Here is a 19,721-nt window from a genome sequence, read left to right as displayed (position 1 = left end):
AGGGAATTCTATGAAAATAACCTAACTCAAAAACTTATCTCATAAATAAATTCTATAATCGCCCGCAGCTTCAAACTGTGTCTTCGAACCTGTGTCACTGAAAGGGTGGAAGATTTTGGGGTGAGAACAAACCACACGTTCTCAGCAGGGAATGGGAATGCCGTAAAAGTAATGAAATAATATTCAAATAATTAACATACTCAAGAAAACTATATTTCATCATAAATCTAAAAGCCTTTTTTTTTTAAAGTTTTTCCTAGACAACACGAATGATCAAACTATTCCAAGCATAGGTTCATTAAGTCTATGCTGAACCAGTTTAGCTTTTCATACTTTCCTAAACCAAAAATACAAACCAAACACAGTCTTCAGTCCATCTCATAATTAACCACGGCCCTAGGCCCAAGCAACTCAATCAACAACCAAATCATTGCAATCCAACCAATTTTCAGTCACAAACACAAGTAAGAAGGTTCAAACACAATAAAACAGTTATATCAAGTAAAGCAATTAGCAATTAAACATAACTATTCACATAGGCAAACCAATTATAATATGCACACCCAAACAATGTCATACAAAAGATTTCAAATAAAACTTAGATACAAATCCTATCCCTCTGTATAAAATAAAAACTAAAGTAACAAGGGCGAGGGAATTCTATGAAAATAACCTAACTCAAAAACTTATCTCATAAATAAATTCTATAATCGCCCGCAGCTTCAAACTGTGTCTTCAAACCTGTGTCACTGAAAGGGTGGAAGATTTTGGGGTGAGAACAAACCACAAGTTCTCAGTAGGGAATTGGAATGCCGTAAAAGTAATGAAATAATATGCAAATAATTAACATACTCAAGAAAACTATATTTCATCATAAATCCAAAAGCCCTTTTTTTAAAAAAAGTTTTTCCTAGACAGCACGAATGATCAAACTATTCCAAGCATAGGTTCATTAAGTCTATGCTAAACCAGTTTAGCTTTTCATACTTTCCTAAACCAAAAATACAAACCAAACACAGTCTTCAGTCCATCTCATAATTAATCACGGCTCTAGGCCCAAGCAACTCAATCAACAACCAAATCATTGCAATCCAACCAATTTTCAGTCACAAACACAAGTAAGAAGGTTTAAACACAATCAAACAGTTATATCAAGTAAAGCAATTAGCAATTCAACATAACTATTCACATAGGCAAACCAATTGTAATATGCACACCCAAACAATGTCATATAAATGCATATGATGCATGCCTGTCCTGCTGGCCATGAGCTCGTGCGTCGGTTATGTTGCCAGACCCGACTCGAATAAGCGGGATTCAACCACCATCCTTATCCGTAGGTTCCACAAGCAAGCGGGACTAAATCACCATCCTTGCCCGGAACACGCAAGCGGGATTTAAACCACTGTCCTTGCCAAATAATTTATCAATATGTGAGTGGGACAAAACCACCATCCTCACTGCAGGCGGGACAAAACCACCATCCCTGCATAACAGTTTACGCATTGAGCAAGCGGGACTATACCACCATCCTTGCCAGGCCTCGTCATATTCTTAATAACATCCACAGTCAATCAGATTCAAAATCTTATTTCAAAAATCATTCTTGGCTCACTTACTTTCAAATCACAAACGTATTCAGTTCACATCTTGCCAAGAACCATTTTGCTAAAATAAGTTTTCTTTTCAAAACTTCCAAACCACCTCAAAACCATGTCAACTTACAATCTCTTCTGAACTATTCAATCATTCATTTTCAAACTATTCGCTTGATCACTTTAAAGTCAAAAGTTATTAATTAAAACTCACGGCAAGGTCTCAAGACTTTAGGGAAAAAACCAACGGCTTCATTTCTATAAATTCAGTAAAGATTCTTAAAAATCATTGTTTTCTTAATTTAATTTAAACAAAGGAAGTTTCTATACCCATTTAAAACCAAGTCATAGAAATCAGAAGTTCCGAACCAAATTCGAATCGAAAATCAATCTCGATTTCATTCTTGAAACCAATTCTTTCAACCTTTTCCAAGAACCTCACAAAGCGACGTCACCCAATCAAAGCCCCTTTTTCTTGTAATTTCATTAAAGTTCCTCTGAACGAAACCCGTAAGTCCAACACAAAACATAAGCCCTTTTTATACGTAAAATCGATCTTAAAACATAATGCTTTCCTAAGTTCTTTAAAATCGTAAAGTAATTCTTTTCTGAATAAATCGAACACAAGATATGTTTTTCTCAAATAGATTAAATTTAAAACATAACTTTTTCCTTAGTAAATCAAGTAATACGATTCCTCAAGATTAAACTTTTCTAAATAACATTTCAACAAAGTTTTAGATTTTATAGAAAATTCGGCAACATCTCCCTTAAAACCTGGACTTTGCCACCCTTTTCGGGTTCCCTCTTTCTCCACAAACCACCAGTCCTTTTCCCCACAATTTTTAAACAGATAATTCTCAATCAATCAGACATTCACAATTCATAATATTTAACAAATCAATCATACTCCACAATTCCAACTAATCCATCAATCCAACTCCAATCTCATCAATTCATATTTACTTTTCACATATCATGGAATCCTTTCAAAATTAAACTCAATCAACTAGTAATCCCAAAAATCAGCCTTTCATAATTCTAATTATTTTGATGTCATTTACCCTTTAGCACAGTTACTATTTAGTTTTAAAAGTCAAATTTGAAGAGAATGATTTAGTAATCAAACTTCAATCTTTTAACCATTCTCAAACTTAATTCTAATTAATTATAAATCAACTTTAGCAACCATCAAAGCCAATTCCAATCAGTCGTTGTCAGTATCACAGCCGTTCCGTTACATCAGATAACTAAAAACAACAATAAGCACTTATTCTTAATAATTAGAATACAGCCACAACTTAGCCAGAATTAATCTTACCAATTAATCAATCACTCACAGCAACAGAACCAGTCACAATCACAGCCTTAATCTAAATTCCATTCATCAATTATTAAAACGTCAGATTTTTAATAATTAGCTCAACATTTTTCAGCTTAATAAGTAGCATTAAATAAATCATTCACAGCCCCATTTCAACTAATTTCAACCCGTCACAAGTCCATTTCACAGCCATTCCAATATACTAAAATTCCAATTCAATATCAAACAATTCAAAATAACTCACTCAAGATCAAAATCTCAGCCAACTCATCGCAAAAAAATCAATAATTCAAACTACAATTCACAACCAGATTTCAACCAATTCAGCAATATCACATAAGATCAGAATTTCCAACAAATCCACTACCGTTACACTATATCAAATAACCAGCACATCATTCAATTCAATATAAATCCGTCAAAGATCATAATTTCAATAAGTTTGCAACCATCAAGCAAACCAGCCTATGGCAACCAGCTCAACATAATCAAATAACAGGATTCTCAATAATTCCAAACAATTAGAAAATCGGTAATAGTTATAGCCTCAAATCAAAATCAATATCACCAGTTTAATCACCGTTCACAACCACATTTAATTCGAATCATAACTCAAAAAAATCACAATAGCTAACAATTCTCAAACATATTTCAAGTCATTCTTGTCAATTAAGAAATTCTTAACTATTATTAACCATTTGCACTTATCCAATAACTTTGTAGGCATTCTAAATTAAAAACGTTAAATTCCCTACCTCAGAGTGTCGAAATTTGCAGAATTTAAACGCGACACACCCAATATTCCAAATCCACAGCAGCAGCAGTAGTTTTGGCATCTCTAATCAACAATAGCGGCACTCTGTCAGGTTTTGGCACCCGCTCTGTTCTCATTGCAGCCACAGTGGTGGTCCTGAGCAGCTCCGATGGTAGTAAAAAGCCTCAGTGTCAGCCAAACAGCGATGGTAACGCCTCAGAGTGGATCTAAAGCAAGGACAGAGCAACAAAACCAACAGTTCCAGCAGTGGAAGTGGCTTCTTATCACATCCCAGAAACTAGAAGCAGAAGTAAAACTGGCGAGCGCTCCTCCTCCAGCGGCGGCTTGGTGAGATGCAGCAGCAGCAGATTGCGACAACAGCGGTGTGGTGGCAGCTCGCGAGGAAGGCGACGGCGAAACGGCGGTGGTCAGTGGCATGACAGCGGCGACTGGATGCAGCTCCTCCAGCCCGCGTCTTCCTCTCAGCCAGCGTCATTCAGTATTGGCCTTCCTCCTCGACGCGACGCGGCGACGACCAGCGCAGCTCGTGGCTCCATGGGTGACGGCGGTGAGGCACGAGCTCCCTCTCTCTCTCCGACGCTTGCTCTCTCTCTCTCTTCCCTTCTCCGTGGTCCCTTCCCCTGTTTCTCCCCTTTCTGCCCGATCTTTCTCTCTGATGGCACGGCTGGCAACGAGGCCAGTGATGGGATCGACGGCGACCAGCTGGCGGCGATAGCAACCATACTGGCCGACGCGCTCTCCTCTGTGTGTGTGTGTGTGTTTGATTGTGTGCCGCTGAGAGTGAAGAAGAGGGTGGTTAGGGGGTGACGGCTGCTGCTGTGTGTCTCAAGCTTGGTGAGTCTGCTGGGGGCGTTCGAGTTTTGGGAAAGGCTGCGGCTGTGGTGAGGGGGCTAGGGTTAGGGTTTCTGGGATTTGGGAATTAGGGTTTCTGATTCAATTTGGGAATTTGGGGTTAGAAATTAGGATTTTATATAAGAATATGGATAGATATGAATAGATATTTTGATAATATTGAAGGGTAGGATAATTTTAAAATCAAATGTACTCTATTAAAAATATTTAGAAACATTATTTATCAACATATTGCTAAGTTGAATTAATTATTTCTAGTTTAAATTATAAAATAAGCATATTAATCATATAATTATAAAATATAGTTTAAACTCAATATTTTTTATTCAAATTAAATGATATAACTTTCCATTATTTTTCTATCACCGAAACTTTAATTTCAATTTATAAAATAACTAATTATAATAAAAATTATACATAAATATTAATTGACTTAAACTTAAAGTATTTATAAATATCAATCTAATCATTTTCAATAAAATAATTTCTAGGAGTTTAAATTAATAAAATAATCCATTCAAAATAGGATTTATTTAAATTAAATTATACAATTCTTCTTATTTTTCAATTATCAAAATTATAATTTCAAGTATACCAAATATCTAATAAAGATTATATAAAAATTTTAATTAATTTAAACTTCAATTATCATGAAATTCCATTTAATTACCTTTAGTAAAATAATTTTTCTTAAAATAAAGTTATCAACAAATAAAATAAATCACAAATAACTAATTATTTGATTTTCAAAAACTAGGGTTGTTACAGGCAGCATTCTGGTCGCTTAAATGAGAATTCTAAGATCATGGCACCCAGATGGACTAATAATGATCAACTTCAAGATGGGTGTGAAAATAAAGTGTGGGATCCCGGATTACGCGATGAGGATCCAATTTGGGAGCCCCAAGCTTTTGAAGAACTCCATCAAGACTTGGTGCAACTCATGAGAAATCTTGGGACACAATAGAGAACCAAGCATTGGTGGGAGTTCCAAGAAGAATTTAAGCACAAGCCACCATGAGAGGAGCTCCCTATAAGTCCAACTTAAGGACAATAAACAAAAGTGCTAGGTGGGAGACACCCCACCATGGTAAAATCTTTTCATTTTCTCTTTTGTAAATAATGATAGAATTAGTTTAATTTCACGTTTTAATTAGTTTGTTGAATTTATTTGTTGGTTTAATATGTTAAATAAGGTTTTAAGGTGTTTTGGTAGCTGTTTGGAGGTTTGGAATGCTTGGTTTGGTGCAAAAACATGTAAAAATTTTGAAAAACAGAGCATCAACCCACGCGTAAACGTGCCTCACGCGTACGCGTGCATAAAGCATCTTCGACCATCCACGCGCACGCGTCATACACGCGTATGTGTGAATTCCACAATTCCACCCCAAGCCAAATTCCAGAGAGTTGCGCCTACACTGTGCGCATCTTGTGCCTTTCGCACAAGTGTACTTGTAACGACCAAATTTTCAGTACGCCTAGGGCATACCGGAAGCTGGGTGCTACCAATTTGTCATCCTAATTATTATCTATTATTTATTATATGAGCTTGATTCGTTGTTAAAAGCGTAGTTAGTTTGCGAGGTGCTTTTTTTTGAAAACGTTTGAATTAATAAACAGAATCATTTATAATTAATTCACAAATAATAACAGATAAAATAGTTATAAATAACCACACATAAATACATCACAAGTAGTTGACAACATTCGGTGATTCAGCCTTTATTAGAGTATAGACTATTAGTTAGAACACCCCTAGATATAGCTAAATAATATCTATATACATATATATACATACAACATCCCAGGTCCTGACCTGTTCAAGAGGTCCCTAAGCTGGCACCTAGGCTAGCCTAGACTCTAAACTCACCTGGTCCATCTAAACTACTAAAGCGAGGGAAAGTACGTTCTAGGTCTTCAAAACTCAAGTCAGGTGGAACGTCACCAAAAGGTAGAACATCATCTACTACTCCTCTACACGATCAGACATTGCCATAGGACGTCTCTCTGGTACCTCATCAAGTAGCCACACAACAGGAGTCTCGTACACAGGATTTAGGTTAAAGTTCACGTACAAACGGGGTGCAGACATTGGCTGGTCTCACAGTATATACATATAAACAGAGAACAGGATTCACCCTAGACTCAGAAGACTACCTAAAGCGGAATCCTTTTTGCAAACGGTCGTCAGCGAACTACGGAAAGGAGCTCTTGCTTCCATCTGAAGGGGGAAGGGAGAGAGAAGGGGTAAGAACTGGGGAGTTCTTAGTAGGGTCGGGGTTATTAGTTAAGTTCATTAATTATATGTTGTTTTGCAAACGAATGGCAAAATACAGAAAGCAGTAAATAGAAGATGAAGATAAATAGAGGAAATAGAGAAATAGAAAACAGAACACAAACAGAAGGATACAAGAAAATACAAAACAGACACAGAGAATAGAATACAACAAGGAAAGCATACATTCATACCACAATCATAACAAAGGAAATGCACAACTAAGTATGATGCATGTCTAGCCCTAGCGCAGGTAATGAGTTCATTTGTCGGTTATAGACCCGCTCCCGACGTTACCCGGAGTCCTCTGACCAGGTAAGGCTTCCCTGTTGGCAATGCCCCTCGCAAGAGTCCTTTGACTTGCATGGCGGAGCTAGTTAACTTATATCTGCCTAACACACTCTCTGTAAGAGTCCTTTGACTTACAGGAGCATACACACACTCTCACTGTAAGAGTCCTTTGACTTACAGGAGCATACACACACTCTCACTGTAAGAGTCCTTTGACTTACAGTAGTATATGCTAGTCGTGTGTTCTCGATACCTCTGTAAGAGTCCTCTGACTTACAGAATAGCATTATAGCTAAGTATCCCAGGAAAGCACTCTCAGTGGTCGTACCACCATCTATCTGACTGTCTTCACACAGCAGATCATCACATAATCATTCTCATTATCATCATTCATTATCATTCTCATTATTCATAATCACTTTCACATTCTTATGCAGTACCTCTTTCTTTCTCCGTTCAATCATTCTATACAAACTTTACAGCTTTTACTTTTACAACATCGTAACCCAAACCATTTCTCTTTATCACATTACTCTTTTCTCTTTTTCTTTTTACTCTGCTCTGATTACTCTTTTCTCTGTATCTCTTTACTTTTCTCTGGTTACTCTGTTCTCTGTGTTTCTTTACTCTGCTTTGATTTCTCTTCATAACATATGTATTTAAAGCTTATGTAAATTTCGGTATGAATAGTTCGCCTGTCCCAAGTATAGGTTCATTAAGTCTATACTGAAATAGTTTAACTTTCCATATAATACCTAACCCTAATCGCAACTCAAGGACTAACTATGTTGCCCTAGTTTGTTCACTAATCTCTATCTGTTTTTCTGTCATTAAAACTTTACAAACTTTTCTTCGACTTTTATCTTCTCTTCAACTTTTTATCTTTTATTTATCTTTGCCTCACTAATATGTTCTTACCACTCCCTAAGTGTTTTATGAAGGTATTTATGAGATTCTGCGCTTAAAGTTGTCTTTCTAAAGCTTTTACAGAAAACTGCATTTTCCGCATTATTTTATTATTTTTATTAAAATATTATTTTTAATTCAATATTATTATTTAATATTTTATTATTATTTATTATTTTATTAATATATTTTCGAAAATTAACTTACCTTTTACTTTTAACCTTTAAAATTCACGTTTTACCACCAGTAACTTTTAATATTTCTACTTTTACCACCCTAACTTTCAGAAATTACTAAATAACCCCTTAAACACCAAAATTTTTACTTCCTTGCCCTTTTAAGGATCTAAAGCCTGTTCTTCATTGTTCTTCATCACACTCAAAGTGTTCTTCATGTTCTTCATAAATTCTTCAGATTCTTTCTCTATTTGTCCCCATTTTTTAGTCTTTTCAGCAACCGATTTTTACCAAAATTCAAAATAAATTCTCAGCCACTGAAACCCCATCTTTTCTACATGATTTTAACACAAATTGAACCCCAATTTAAGGCCTAGGGTTCGTTTTTCCAGCTGCCCCAAGAACATGAACTTTAAAGCTTGAATTTCATCAAATTTCATCAAAATTTCACCAAATTTTCACCAAGAATCAATCATATATGCAACCAATTTTTAGCACAGCCAAATCATACAACATTCACACAAATCAAGCAGAAATAATCAAGATTAATTTCGTGACACCCTACCTGGTTTTGCTGCTCCTAATTCAGTTAGACTTTCAGGTGGTCCTTTAGCACTTTTTCCTCCTAAATCACATCAAGAACAACTGTAAATCCAAAAACCCTCAACTAACCAAATCTCCCTCAGAACGTTAGGAGGTGATTTCTAACCTTATACTTGCTGGAAAATCACATTTCTTGGCCCTCAAGTCAAGTTAAGCATGATTCCTAAGGAAGAACATCAAGAAAACACATGTTTAAGCATGTTTCCTTGAAAACCGAATTGAAAGGGGAAAGGAACAGCCATCTCACCTTATTTCCAGCCTTGATAAGTTACATGGTTATGTAGAGGAAGAAGAGAGGATCATTTTGGTGAAATCGGAGTTTTGATTTGAGTTTTGGTTCAGAAGAAATCAAGCTTTGAAGATTAAGTGTTAATGAAATTTTCTCTCTTTTCTCTCCTTTCAATTTCGGCCAAAGGGAGTAAATGACCAGCCTTGGAGTGTTTTATGGGTGTAAGGTGAGTTGTGATTGGTTGGCTTGGAGGTGGGTTAAAATAATATTAAAATATCTCAAGTGTATAACTACTAAAACTAGATGTATCGAAATACTTGTAAAAATATCTCTAAAACTTATTTTCTGAGCTACTAGCATAAATGACACTAGTAACATATTTATTATGAGAATAGAACATGTATGATGAGGCCTTAGCATTGCTAAAGGCATCAGAGAGTGCTGGTGCTAAGCTGTACCAGTAAACTGTGAAACCGGTAAAATTGATTTTCTGTTTTTAACTAAAACAGACCAGGTAACCTTATAATATCATTCAAACATCTTCTAATACTAATATAATGATAATATTATACTATTATCTCTCTTCTCTCATGAGTCGAGTCCGGTTCGTTAAACTGAGACTATTTACGAAAACTACAATCAGAACTCCTAACCGATACGGTTCAAAAACTACGTTCTTCGTAATTGCGTTGTCGGGCTTGTCTCAACTAAGGTCCTGAGTTAAAGATAATATAATGACGATGAGGATTGATATGCTTGATGATACAGAAGAGGTGTTCCCTTTACTGATCTTTCGGAGAAATCCGTGTCTTCAGAAAAGATCTCGCGTACTCGAAAATTAGGGTTGTTATAGTACTCACGTGTACGCGTACACAACGCGTACGCGTCGCTCTCAAAATAAGCCATCAACGCGCACATGTTACACACGCGTACGTGTCGCACCCATTTCACCCCATCCACGCGCACACGTCGTTGCACGCGTACGCGTGGACCACCTTATTTTACACATTTCTTTTCATCTCTTCTTTCCATTTCCTTCCTTCTTCTTTCTTCCCCCCTTCTCTTACCCCTCATCCAACACTTCCAAACACCACTTGTAACCATTTAGGTAGTTAGTTAGTTAGTTTACTTTTCATTTAACTTTTTATCTTTTCTTTATAAGTATTGGATTATTGATTTTGTTTACCATTGATTGCTGCTAAACATCAAAGGGAGGATGTTATCTTAACATCCCTATGCTTATAATCCTTGTTGGATTCCTTGATTGAGGTTATATTTTACCACTTGGTTTTTAGTTCTTCATGCTTAATTTTGTGAGTACCAAGTGAATGAGAATTGCTTTCAAGTACGCTAAATCTTTTGAATTGCATGATTTGGCCACCATGTGATTTGAATTCTTTTCTTTGAATAGGCAATTTCTTGATGGATGTAATGTGTTCACCTTAATGCATTGTGCTTCTTGATTATATGCATCCATATGTTATATATTTGCTTGAATGCCTTCATGCTTCTTTATCGCTTGTTTGGTTGTCTTAGCCTACAAGTTTAGAGTATTTCAAGAGAGAGAAGCTCTCTCTTTTCTATAGAATTAGGATTAGGTTAGCTCTAGATTAGGATTTCTTAGATCTAGGTTAATTTCATGTTTTGATTTACTTTTCCGTTATTGATGAGCGGATAATTTATACGCTTTTTGGCATTGTTTTTAGTATATTTTTAGTAGAATCTAGTTACTTTTAGGGATGTTTTTATGAGTTTTTATGTTAAATTCACATTTCTGGACTTTACTATGAGTTTGTGTATTTTTTTGTGATTTCAGGTATTTTCTGGCTGAAATTGAGGGACTTGAGCAAAAATCAGATTCAGAGGTTGAAGAAGGACTGCTGATGCTGTTGGATTCTGACCTCCCTGCACTCAAAGTGGATTTTCTGGAGCTACATAACTCAAAATGGCGCGCTTCCATTTGTGTTGGAAAGTAGACATCCAGGGCTTTCCAGCAATGTATAATAGTCCATACTTTGAACGAGTTTAGACGACGTAAAAGGGCGTTGAACGCCAGTTCTACGCTACTGTCTGGAGTTAAACGCCATAAACAAGTCACAAACCAGAGTTGAACGCCAGAAATACGTTACAACCTGGCGTTCAACTCCAGAAAGAGCCTCTGCACGTGTAACATTCAAGCTCAGCCCTAGCACACACCAAGTGGGCTCTGGAAGTGGATTTATGCATCAATTACTTACTTCTGTAAACCCTAGTAGCTAGTTTATTATAAATAGGACTTTTTACTATTGTATTAGACATCCTGGATTGTATTTTTTATCCTGTGATCACGTTTTGGGGGCTGGCCATTCGGCCATGCCTGAACCTTTCACTTATGTATTTTCAACGGTAGAGTTTCTACACTCTATAGATTAAGGTGTGGAGCTCTGCTATTCCTCAAAGATTAATGCAAAGTACTACTGTTTTTCTATTCAATTCAACTTATTTCGCTTCTAAGATATTCATTCGCACTTCAACCTGAATGTGATGAACGTGACAATCATCATCATTCCCTATGAACGCGTGCCTGACAACCACTTCCGTTCTACCTTAGATTGAATGAGTATCTCTTGGATCACTTAATCAGAATCTTCGTGGTATAAGCTAGATTGATGGCGGCATTCATGAGAGTCTGGAAAGTCTAAACCTTGTCTGTGGTATTCCGAGTAGGACTCTGGGATTGAATGACTGTGACGAACTTCAAACTCGCGAGTGCTGGGCGTAGTGACAGACGCAAAAGGAGGGTGAATCCTATTCCAGTATGATCGAGAACCTCAGATGATTAGCCATGCAGTGACAGCGCATCAGACCATTTTCCAGAGAGGATTAAAAGTAGCCATTGACAACGGTGATGTCCTTACATAAAGCCAGCCATAGAAAGGAGTAAGACTGATCGGATGAAGACAGCAGGAAAGCAGAGGTTTAGAGGGACGAAAGCATCTCCATGCATTTATCTGAAATTCTCACCAAGGATTTACATAAGTATTTCTATCCCTATTTTATTATTAATATTCGAAAACTCCATAACCTTTTGATATCCGCCTGACTGAGATTTACAAGATGACCATAGCTTGCTTCATACCAACAATCTCCGTGGGATCAACCCTTACTCGCGTAAGGTTTATTACTTGGACGACCCAGTGCACTTGCTGGTTAGTTGTGCGAAGTTGTGATAAAGAGTTGAGATTACAATTGAGCGTACCATGTTGATGGCGCCATTGATGATCACAATTTCGTGCACCAAGATTTTGGCACTGTTGCCGGGGATTGTTCGAGTTTGGACAACTGACGGTTTATCTTGTTGCTCAGATTAGGTAATTTTATTTTTGTTTTCTTTTCAAAAATTTTTCAAAAATATTTCAAAAATTTCTCCTTTGTTTTCGAAAAAAAATTTTAAAATAAAAATGTTTTCAAAAATATATTTTTCTTCAGAATTTTTAAGAATGAATTCTAGAGTTTCATGAAGCATGTTGAAGCATGCTGGCTATAAAACCATGTCTAGATTCTTTTGGACAGAGGTTTTGGCTTAAAATTGAATGAATTACTCCCATATTCATGCTAAAGCTTGACTGGCTATTAAGCCATGTCTAACCCTCAGATTGGAGCTTTAGATTAAGATTGTAAGATTCCTGAAATTCATATTGAAAATTTTGGAATCCTTATTTTTCTTTTTCAAATGATTTTCGAAAAATATAAAATAAAAATACAAAAAAAAAATCATAAAAATCATAAAAATCAAAAATAGTTCATGTTTCTTGTTTGAGTCTTGAGTCAGATTTAAAGTTTGGTGTCAATTGCATAGTCATCTAGCATTTTTCAAAAACTCATGCATTTATAGTGTTCTTCATGATCTTCAAGTTGTTCTTGGTAAGTCTTCTTGTTTGATCTTGATGTTTTCATGTTTTTGTGTCTTTTCTTGTTTTTCATGTGCATTTTTGCATCCATAGAGTCTAAACATAAAAGATTTCTAAGTTTGGTGTCTTGCATGTTTTCTTTGCATATAAAAATTTTAAAAAATAAGTTCTTGATGTTCATCTTGACATTCAAAGTGTTCTTGGTGTTCATCTTGACATTCATAGCATTGTTGCATGCATTCATTGTTTTGATCCAAAATTTTCATGCATTGAGTCTTTTTTCATGTTTTTCCCTCTCATCATTAAAAATTCAAAAATAAAAAAAAATATCTTTCCCTTTTTCTCTCATCAAATTCGAAAATTTGAGTTGACTTTTTCAAAAATTTTTAAAATCTAGTTGTTTTTATGAGTCAAATCAAATTTTCAATTTAAAAATCTCATCTTTTTCAAAATCTTTTTCAAAAATCAAATCTTTTTCATTTTTCTTAGTTATTTTCGAAAATTTTAAAATATTTTTCAAAAAATCTTTTTCTTATCTTTATCACATAATTTTTGAAAATAACATCATCAATTAATGTTTTGATTCAAAAATTTCAAGTTTGTTACTTACTTGTTAAGAAAGATTCAAACTTTAAGTTCTAGAATCATATCTTGTGATTTCTTGTGAATCAAGTCATTAATTGTGATTTTAAAAATCAAACCTTTTTCAAAACTAATTTCAATCATATCTTTTCAAAAATATCTTCTTATCATATCTTTTTCAAAAACTTGATTTCAAAATATCTTTTCTAACTTCCTAACTCCTTATCTTTTCAAAATTTGTTTCAACTAACTAACTAACTTTTTGTTTGTTTCTTATCTTTTTCAAAACCACCTAACTAACTCTCTCTCTCTCTCTCTAATTTTCGAAAATATCTTCCCTCTTTTTCAAAATTTCATTTTTATTGACTAATTATTTTAATTTTTGATTTTAATTTTCGAAAAATTACTAACCTTTTTCAAAAACTATTTTTGAAAATCACTAACTCTTTTTCAAAAATAATTTTCGAAAATCCTTCTCCCTCATCTCCTTTTAACTATTTATTCATCTACTAACAGTTCTCTTCATCTCACATCACTGCTCCTATCCTTACCCTTGTGTTTGGATTCTTCATTCTTCTTCACCCCTATTCCTTTTCTTCTTCTACTAACAATAAGGAACCTCTTTACTGTGACATAGAGGATTCCTCTTCTTTTCTTGTTCTCTTCTCTTTCTTATGAGCAGGAACAAGGAAAAAGATATTCTTGTTGAAGCTGATCCAGAACCTGAAAGGACTCTGAAGAGGAAACTAAGAGAAGCTAAATTACAACAATCCAGAGACAACCTTATTGAAAATTTCGAACAAGTAAAGGAGATGGCAGCCGAACCCAACAACAATAATGCAAGGAGAATGCTTGGTGACTTTACTGCACCTAATTCCAATTTAGATGGAAGAAGCATCTCCATTCCTGCCATTGGAGCAAACAACTTTGAGCTGAACCCTCAGCTAGTTTCTCTGATGCAGCAGAACTGCAAGTTTCATGGACTTCCATCCGAAGATCCTTTTCAGTTCTTAACTGAATTCTTGCAGATATGTTATACTGTTAAGACTAATGGAGTAGATCCTGAAGTCTACAGGCTCATGCTTTTCCCTTTTGCTGTAAGAGACAGAGCTAGAGTGTGGTTGGACTCTCAACCTAGAGATAGCCTAAACTCTTGGGACAAGCTAGTCACGACTTTCTTAGCCAAGTTCTTTCCTCCTCAAAAGCTGAGCAAGCTTAGAGTGGATGTTCAAACCTTCAGACAGAAAGAAGGTGAATCCCTCTATGAAGCTTGGGAAAGATACAAGCAACTGACCAAAAAGTGTCCTTCTGACATGCTTTCAGAATGGACCATCCTGGATATATTCTATGATGGTCTATCTGAATTGGCTAAGATGTCATTGGATACTTCTGCAGGTGGATCCATTCACCTAAAGAAAACGCCTGCAGAAGCTCAAGAACTCATTGACATGGTAGCTAATAACCAGTTCATGTACACTTCTGAAAGGAATCCTGTGAATAATGGGACGCTGATGCCAAGGCATCTTAGGCTAGTTTCACTAGCCTTTTTCTTTTATTTTTAGTTGTTTTATGCATTTTCTTGAGCCTTAAGTAATCATTTTGGCCAAATAGTCATGCTTGTCTTAAATCATTCAAACATGAAGATTTTTATGCAAATTCCATGAGTTTTTAGTTATATTCCTTGAATGCTATGAATGGAAGAATTCTCATGAATTTTAGCAAGACTTTGATGCAACTGTTTGGATGATTTCAGGGAAGAAGAGGCTAGGCAAGGAAGCAACAAAATCAATAAAGGAAGCTTGAATATCACATGTGGAGTTTAAGTTCCAGTTTAAGCCTAAACTGGAGCTTAAACGCCAAAAATCATGAAGGATAAGAAATGCTGGAAATGAAGTTTAACCTCCAGTTTGACCTCAAACTGGAGGTTAAACGCCAGAATGGAAGGTCTCACCAAAGAAGCATTTCCACGTTTAACCTCCAGTTTGACCTCAAACTGGAGGTTAAACGCCAGAATAATAATGCCACTCAGGAAGGAGTTCCACGTTTAACCTCCAGTTTGACCTCAAACTGGAGGTTAAACGTGTTCGACACCTCCAGGGCTACCATTCTAAGCTTCCACGTTTAACCTCCAGTTTGACCTCAAACTGGAGGTTAAACGTGTTCGACCTCCAGGGCTGCCCTTCCTTTATCCACGTTTAAGCTTCAGTTTAACCTTAAACTGAAGCTTAAACGTGTTATATGGAACAGCTTGACCATGCCTTCTTCAAACATAAATAACTTGAGCTACAAAACTCCAAATGAGGTGATTCAAAATGCATTGGAAAGAAGACATCTAGAGCTTTCCAAGAATATATGGCATGCATGGTGGATACTAAAAATTGAGGGAGAAAACAGCCCCGTAATGTGCATAGAAGAGCATAGTACCAACATGCAATCAGGCCAGCTGACCTCTTCACCTTCCATGGAGTATAACTCGAGTTGTAGAGATCCAATTGAGGTGCTTCCAGTTGCGTTAGAAAGCTGACATCCATAGCTTTCCAACGAGGTATAATAGTCTATATTTGGCATCAAATTGGCAAGGTTGACAAGAGAACAAAGTGACGACTCAAGAAAGGGGGGTGCAACATTTGAGTGTAGTTTAATGGATCATTATCCTTTTTGGATCAATTATGTCACTCAGCCCTTCAAGCAAGCAAGGCCCATCAACAACACCAAATCAAGGCCACAAGAATCATCTAGAATAGTTTATTTTCATTTGATTGTAATTTGCTTTGAATTTCATTTTCATTTTGTAATTTAGGGAGCCTATTTAAAGGCCTTAGTTTCTGCATTTGAGAGGGGGGGATTAAAGGGGAATCCAGCCCCTGAGAGGGGACTTTTGGACCCTTGACTTTTACTTTTACTTTTAGCTGGTTTTCCTTTTCTTTGTAATTGAATTCAGAGCTATGATTCACTAAACCCCCTTTCATTGGGTTAGGGAGCTCTATTGTAATTCAATGAATCAATAATAGTTTATCTTCTTCTTCAATCTTTTCTCTTGAATTTTGTTAGAAAGCTTCTCGATCTAATTCCATTGAGTAGTTGTCTTGGGAAAGAAACTACTCATACTTGGAATCCTTCGGAGCCTTGGGAAAGGAATGGAGGATTCATGCTAGAGAAGCTTTCTCACAGTGGATTGGATTGGGGTTTGGATGGATATTGTGACATGTAATCCTACCAAATTGTGGTTCATGAAATTGTGTGGTATAATCAGTGATCAAGCATCATCTCTTCTTATGAACATTTAAACCAAGGGATTGGGAATTTGTTTATTTTTAGAGAGCATTGGTGAGCCAAGGAATTGGGATCCAATCATATAAGGTTGCCAAGCAAAATTCAATGAACGCATTGGTTGAGGAAGAGATAAACATGTTTTGAATCGGAGATCTCAATATCTCCTATAACCCAATGAATCCCCCAAATTCTGATTTCCACTTTCTCTTTACATCCTGCAATTAAATTCATGCAATCACCCCCATTCCTTTTAATTTCAGCAATTTAGTTTCTGCTCTTTAATTCATGCAATTTAAGATTCCGCCATTTTAATTTCTTGTCATTTACTTTTCCCGCCAACTTTACATTCTGCAAATTCTCATCTCAATCTTGATTCCGCTCAACTAGAACACACTTCTAATCCGAATTGCTCACTCAACCAATCCTTGTGGGATTCGACCTCACTCTATTGTGAGTTTTTACTTGACGATAACCGGTGCACTTGCCGGAAGGAATTTTGCCGATCGTGCAATTTCCTAAATCGTAGCATAACTAGATTATGCGCATCAAGTTTATGGCGCCGTTGCCGGGGATTGGTTTTCGATTGACAATTCTCAAATTGGAAGTTAACTAGATTGAGCAATTTTTCTTTTCTTTTGTTAATAGTTTTTGTTTCAGTTTATTACTGCTAATTTCTGCAGATTTTAATTTGTTTTCTTTGCTTATTCACTTGTTAGCATACTAACCACTAGCTGTTTGTGATATTGCCTCACTATGGGATTTCCACTATCTTTGGATGAGTATTGTTTGAGACTAAGCACATTGCAAAAAAGAAAGGAGTATCCATCATCTTTTGGTCAATCAAAATCCATGAGAAACTCTCCACCACCACAGAATGATTCATGTTATTATGCTCATGGTGGGTGGGAGTATCAGGAACAGGAAACGGGGTACTTCCCAGAGCCACAAAATGGTCCATGTTTTGGTGAATTTGAACACTACTCAAGTTGTGGCTGGGAAGATCAAAACCAAAGAGATTTCACTTATTCACACCCCATTCATCAAGAGCCATCACCTCTGAATTATCCAACCTCACCTCCTAGTTTTACATATCCAAATTCTTCATCACTTGAGCATTTCTCAGCACAAAATTCCTTCTCAAATTCATACAATTCATTTCACTATCCACAAGACTCATTCCACTACACACAAGAGTCATACCACTACTAACACGCCAACCAAAGACTCTATCAACCCACACAAAACACATACTCCCAGCCACCATATCACAGCCAAGATAATCAACCTCATCAACCTAATCCGAACCAACAATTTCAAGATCAATTAAACAGGATAGAAGGAATGCTTGCAACCATGAGTCAAGACATAACCGATTTGAAAGGCTTTAAGGAAGAATTGATATCCAACTTACAAAATCAAGGTGCTGCCATTCAAAAGCTAGAAGCACAAATTGGATATCTATCAAAGCAAATCCCTACCCACAATTCTTCTAGTGAGACCATGGCAAACCCAAGGGAGGAATCAGAAGAACAAGAAAGGGAGAAAGTCAATCAAGGGAGATCACACTCCAATGACACAGAGAGTTGCAAAGAGGAAGGGTTCATTGAACCACAAATTCAGGAAGCTTTTGATGAACAGGATACTCCAACTGTCCAACAACAACCAAGTTCTGAGATCAAGGATGTGAAGGCAGTAGAAACAAGCACCAAAATGAGGATTGTGACCGAGAAACAAAGGACCATATCCATGAAGAAGAGAAGGTCGAAGAACAATCCAACTCCTGAGCCAACAAGCAAGTTCACTCAAGCCAATCACAAGGGAAAGCTTGCTGGAAAGAAGCATTCACAACAAGGGGCACTAACTAGCTCCTTTATCCACTTGAAGTCATTCCTCTTAACAAACTGGAGGAAGAGGAAGAAAGTCAAGAACAGCATGTCAAGCTAATGACGTTAAAGAAGCGCTTGTTGGGAGGCAACCCAACCAAAGGTAGTTTTTCTTTTCTAGTTATTTCAATAAAAGAGTTAAGTAGATTTATCTGTATTGCAAGGAGCTAAGTTTGGTGTTGCACACCAAAACAATTCAAGGGTGAATGTGAGATTCTAAGTTTGGTGTTCCACCAAAAACTTCATTAAAAGCACATTTCTACCTCAGCATGACTAGTCACTAGCTCCAACCAATCAGGGAAACTACTTAAACAATAGTTTAATTTCTAGTTCATAGTTTCTTTTTCTAGTTCATAGTTATTTTCTTAATAAAAGCACATGAGGTTTTCTGCATATGATCCAAATTGCTGCATATGGCAAGGAACTAAGTTTGGTGTTCACACACCAATCTAAGTTCAGAGGCCTACAAACATACATGCATGCTAACCAAAGTGCTTGGGGAACAAGCAACTTCTAATAGCTTTGCAGGAAGACAATCAATCTCATGGAAGGAATATACATCATCATCAAAGAGAACACCAAGGCTAGGAAGGATGATGAACAACAAAGAAGATGCTAAAAGGTTGTATTGTCACTTAATTGCTTGTACTTTGAATTGCTGATATTGGAAGTTTGCATGCACCCCTGCTTTAAGTTTGAGTCATTGCAGTTTTTGTTTGTCTGTTTGTTTAATTTCCAAATAAGTGATAGTCTAAGTGTCTGGATAAACTTCACTTGCTTAAATGTATGCTTGCCATGCTTGTTCTGTTTCCATAAAATAAAAGAAATGTTTGAACAAAAGTAACTCAATTCCATTTGGTAAGAAATCAAATAAGATTAAGTGGTGGTATGCATGTTTGATTGAATAGTCAGCTCACTAAGAAATAAAGTTAGAATTGTCACTTTTAGTGGAAATTAGGATGCTGTCTATGGATCTTGATGAATAAATGTCTTTGGCCATGAAAAAGAAAGAAAAAGAAGAAGAAAAAGCCACTGAAAAAGGGCAACCAAAAAGCAAAAAATTGAGA

General features: G+C 36.2%; 1 non-coding gene across 1 annotated transcript; it reads right to left on the bottom strand.

Annotated features, from left to right (window-relative positions):
- Positions 1-14,709: 14,709 nt before the first annotated feature.
- Positions 14,710-14,817, bottom strand: LOC112753137 (small nucleolar RNA R71). The gene has a single exon (XR_003177534.1). It is a non-coding gene; the product is annotated as a small nucleolar RNA R71 (small nucleolar RNA).
- Positions 14,818-19,721: the final 4,904 nt, after the last annotated feature.

This window comes from Arachis hypogaea, chromosome 15 (genome assembly GCF_003086295.3).
Source record: "Arachis hypogaea cultivar Tifrunner chromosome 15, arahy.Tifrunner.gnm2.J5K5, whole genome shotgun sequence".
Lineage (NCBI taxonomy): Eukaryota > Viridiplantae > Streptophyta > Magnoliopsida > Fabales > Fabaceae > Arachis > Arachis hypogaea.
This window is presented reverse-complemented; position numbering and strand designations above follow the sequence as displayed.